This window comes from Scylla paramamosain, chromosome 30 (genome assembly GCF_035594125.1).
Source record: "Scylla paramamosain isolate STU-SP2022 chromosome 30, ASM3559412v1, whole genome shotgun sequence".
NCBI classification, from domain to species: domain Eukaryota; kingdom Metazoa; phylum Arthropoda; class Malacostraca; order Decapoda; family Portunidae; genus Scylla; species Scylla paramamosain.
Genome location: NC_087180.1, coordinates 19,329,115 through 19,334,114, shown reverse-complemented (window position 1 = coordinate 19,334,114; position 5,000 = coordinate 19,329,115). Strand labels below are relative to the sequence as shown.

Here is a 5,000-nt window from a genome sequence, read left to right as displayed (position 1 = left end):
TTTCTTTATTTTTTTCTTGTCCATCTATTTTTTTTCTTACCCTCAGATCTATTTTTTTCTTTACCTACAGTTTTACTTTAATTACAATACTTTTTATTTTATTTATTCCCATCAATTTTCGTCTCTTATTTTTTTTATGAATGCATTAAATAGAATAGTAAGTGAAGGAATGGTATTGCTCTCGCTCTGTCAAAATATCCGATGTGATATTTTCCCCGAATCAGGAATTTTAGCTGGTTTCATTTTATTAAACGCATGCAATACCTCCCTCCAATGCCTTCAGAATTCTGTAAAGCAGCTTGAACAGTCAGTCAGTCAGTCAGTCAGTCAGTCAGCCAGACAGTCACCCAGTCACTCAGTCAGCCAGTCACTCATTCATTTACTCACTCACTCAGCCAGTCAGTCAGTCACCCAGCCAGTCAACCAAGCAACCAGTCAATCACTCACTCATTCACTTATTCACTCAGCCAGTCAATCAGCCAGTCACTCACTCACTCATTCAGGCAGTCAACCAGTCAGTCAGCCAGTCAGCCAGTCAATCAGCCAGTCACTCACTCATTCAGGCAGTCAACCAGTCAGTCAGCCAGTCAGCCAGTCACCCAGTCAGTCAGCCAGTCAGCCAGTCAGTCAGTTAGTCTCCAAACCGAACGCATTCATTTTCAGACCCTCGTATTCCAAAACGCCTCCATGCCTTCCCTCGTCTCCTTTTAACACGTCCTGCTGGAAGTTATTGGGGATTTCAAAGGTATTTTCAGAATCTATAAACGTCGGGAGCTGCCTTGTGTACATCAATTGGCCTTTTGCCGTATCTTGTTTCATTATATTCTCATTCTAGTTATAGGTTGACATGTATATGATCAAAAAAAAGTATTTATCAACTATCATATATTATTACGAAAGATTATACAGCTCCCTTCTTCTCCACAAAGCCAAATTATTTCAGTCTCGCCAAAACTGACCCACACGACTGTCACATGTAGGCCTGATGACTTCTTGCAGTTTCCCTGATTTTCTTACGTTTCATTCTTATACTTTCTCCTCCATACACACACAAACCACCCTATTGCATCATCTCTCTTTTACTTGGCCAAACCACCCCGGTCTCTCTGCACCCTTCTCTCCAAACTGATGCACACGGTGTCCCTCTGATATCTAGAATTCCTCCGCGCGCCCCATTCAACACCCTCCAGCTCTCCTCATACTCATTCATCACCTCTCATCTACTTGACCAAACCACCCCAGTCTCGCCTCTCTAGTCTGTACCCTTCTCCCAAACTGACCCACATACGCTGTCCCCCTGATATCTAGAATTCCTCTCTGCGCAGGCTCCAGCACCTCCAGCTCTTCCTTACACGGCCAAACCACTCCATACTCTTATATCACCACCCGGGTCTCACCTCTTTAGGCTGTACCCTTCCCTCCACTGACCCAAACACGCGACTCTCAGGTATAGGGATGACACCTTGTAGCTTCCCTTATTGGGCTAACTTATCCTCTACAGGTCCTAACCACACACACACACACACACACACATACATACACACACACACACACACACATACACACATACATACACACACTGTCCCTCTATCTAGGATTCCTCTCCGCCCAACCTCCATCACCTCCAGCTCTCAGGGGTCACTAATCCGCTGAGCCGCGTGTTATCTCGTCTCCCCGACCCACAATCCGCAGATGATGTGTGATGGCTTGTGACGGCCAGGAATAGCGAGGTGTGTTACGGAATGGAGGGAAGGAGTGTGCAGAGGCGTGGATGGGTGGGAGAGGTGCTTGAAGGGAGGACAGTAATGGACGAATGAATGGGGTGGAGTGGAAGAGGTAGATGGAGGAAATAGTGGAGGAATGAAGGAAGGAGTGTGGGTGAGGAGTGAATGGCGTAGAAGTAGATGAAGAGAGATGAAGGGAGGAGAGTGTAAGTAAATAAATGACGGAAAGAAGGAAGGAATGAAGGTGAGGAGAGGAATGGATACAGACAGACAGATAGATAAGCAAAGATACAGACAGAGAGACAGAAAAAGAGACAGACATTATATATATAAACGGACACAAAGACAGAAATAAAGGGAGAGAAGCGAAATAAAAAAAAAAACAACTACCAGTAACAAAAAATAGAAACAAAACGAAAAAAAAAAAGTAAACAAAGACTATTAATCACGTGCTTACCAGTTCACACAGTCATCCCTCGCTTACATCTTCACCTGCAAAGAATACACAGCTATATAATGAATTCCTCCCGTGTCTGAGTCATCTCGTATATCTGTCAGTGCACCAGATGGGACTAGACGAGCTGGCCTCCTCTCGTGAAGCAGGCAAAGTGTTCACGTGTGTATTCTCAAGGGAACTGTATTCTGTATGGCTCTGGTGGTGGTGGTGGTGGTAGTGGTAGCAGTAGAAGTAGTAGTAGTAGTAGTAGTAGTAGTAGTAGTAGTAGTAGTAGTAGTCTCTCTCTCTCTCTCTCTCTCTCTCTCTCTCTCTCTCTCTCTCTCTCTCTCTCTCTTTCGCTCCCCCTCCGTCACTTAGCAAAAATGTCGAGGGAGGAGAAGAAGTTGGCAAACGCTGAAGACTTCTCGCAACATTTGAGTATTGGACCTGACAGGCACCTGGGGGCTTAGGGGGCTTAAGGGGGAGGGTCTCAGGGGGGCTTAGAGGTGGCTTAGGGAAAGGTGTGGGGCTACAGGGAAGATAGGGGCTTAAGGGGGAAGGATGGAGAGCTTAAGGGAAGAGGTTAGGGCTTGGAAAGGGTTAGGTATCGTAAGGAAAGGGTTATGTGGCTTAGGAGTGGCTTAGGGAAAGATGTACGGCTTATAGAAAGACACACACACACACACACACACACACACACACACACACACAAATGAAAAAAGAAAAGGAAACTTCTAAAATTTACACCAGGAAAAGAAAATACATACACACAGAAAGAAAAAAATATATATAAACATTGGGTCTCAAAAAAAAAAAAAAAAAAAAATAGCAGTACGTTTTTTTTTCTGAAAATTTACACTAGGAAAAAACACTCAAAAAAAAAATTAAACAAAACACACCCAACTAAAAAAAAGCTAGACACACACACACACACACACACACACACACACACACACACACACACACACACACACACACACACACACACACACACACACACATAAAAAAAAACATATTAAACTTTAAACAAACACAAAAAAAAGACGACCCCCACAAAAAAAACAAAAAAGACACACATTATAAACGAGAGAGAGAGAGAGAGAGAAAGAGAGAGAGAAAAAAAAACACCCCAAAATTTTTCGAGTTTCAGGTGAAGTTTGCAAATTTCCCGGGCGGGTTTTGGAAGGCAAGTGTTTCGCCGGAGCTTACTTTACAACATCCTCTGTGAGTTTGACGCTACTTTTATTTTATTGCAGCGCTGTGGAAAGGAAAACCCCAAAGTCTCCCTTCTTTAGACCATATTTTTTCCATTTCCAAGCTCATTTTTTCCCTCTTTCTTTTACAAGCTTGTCGGGAAGGAAGGGAGAGGAAGGAAGGAGGGAGGAAAGTGAAGGCAAAGAAGAGAAGGGACGGAAAGGAAGGAGGAGAAGAATGAGAGGTGAAGGAATATAGGAAGAAGGAGGAAAGGTGTAGACGTGTCTCTGGTGGGAAGGAAAAGGAAGGATATGGAAAAATGGAAAAGATTAGATGGAAAGGGAGGAGGAGGAGGAGGAGAAGTGATGAAAAAAGAAGGAACAAGGAAAAAAAGGAAGGAAAAGAATGGAGGAATGTGTAGGAAAACAAGAAAAGGGATGGAAGGAAAAAAAGAATGGGAAGTGAAAAAATTAAGGAAGAAGGAGGAAAGAAATGGTAGGAAGGTAAAGAGAGGAAAGAGAAGGAAAGAGGAGAAGGAAAAGAGAAGAAAGGATAGGAGAAACAAAGAGGGAAGAAAGGAAGGAAAGAAAGAAGAAAATTAGGAAGGAAAGGAAGAGAACATGATGAAAGGAAAGGAAGGAAGAAAAAATAAGAATGGAAGTGAAGAGAGAGAGAGAGAGAGAGAGAGAGAGAGAGAGAGAGAGAGAGAGAGAGAGAGAGAGAGAGAGAGAGAGAGAGAGAGACGGAAGGGAAGAGAAAGATTATTTTGCAGGATTTTACTTCATATAACAATAAATACAATAGTTTCCCTTTCCTCCAAATAAAAATAAATAAATAAATAATGACGTACGCTTTTGTGGAAATAAACTCGCCCTTGTTTCCCCTCATATTTTTTTCCTCCTCTAAATTTTCCCTTTAAAATTTGAGATTACTTTTTATTCATGTGCAGTCGTGAATATAATAGTTTTTCTTTCCTCTCTAAAAAAAAAATGGAGGAAAACAGAAAAAGAATTGTGGTGATGTTTTCCTTCAGCTTTCCACGTCCTTGTTTCCTCATGTTTTTCCTTTTTATTTTCCTCTTTTTTTCCCCTTTAGTTTTCAGAGACGAGAGGCGGCGTGAATATTGACAACTTTCAAATGTTTCTTTTTTCCCCACGGTTGACTATTTCTCCTGTGTGTGTGTGTGTGTGTGTGTGTGTGTGTGTGTGTGTGTGTGTGTGTGTGTGTGTGTGTGTGTGTGTGTGTGTGTGTGTGTGTGTGTGTGTGTGTGTGTGTGTGTTTTATCCTTCCACGTGTCTGTTTCTCACGGTTTCCTTTGTTCTTTTCCTTCTCAAAAACAATACGTGTTGTTGTATGGAAGAGAAAACAAAAAAAAAGAAAAAAAAACTTTCATTTATTATTTTTTTAACAAATATAACAACCTCCCCGTTTCTTTCTTTCTTTTTTTTTTTACGAATATAAACTGTAAACCTTTTTCTCTCATTTTTTTTATTACTAGCATCCGTCTCAACTTGATTTTAAACTTTATAAAAATCGTAGCTCTTTTATTTAATCACTAACATTCGTCTTTACCTTCTATATAAACTGTATGTCTTTTATTTCATCGCTAGTATTCGTCTCAGAGTCAATTCACGCATTAAACTGAA

At 41.4% G+C, this 5,000-nt stretch overlaps 1 protein-coding gene across 2 annotated transcripts in view; it reads right to left on the bottom strand.

The window, feature by feature from the left end:
* Positions 1 to 5,000, bottom strand: part of LOC135115989 (serine/arginine repetitive matrix protein 1-like) — a 53,084-nt gene that overhangs the window by 38,363 nt on the left and 9,721 nt on the right. The window contains exon 2 of one of the 2 annotated variants that reach the window (XM_064033192.1): positions 2,182 to 2,216. The exons of the other annotated variant lie outside the window; for it this stretch is intronic. The gene's annotated coding sequence lies outside the window, so the exon portion shown is untranslated. The remainder of the gene's footprint in view (positions 1 to 2,181; positions 2,217 to 5,000) is intronic. 2 annotated transcript variants of the gene reach the window in all.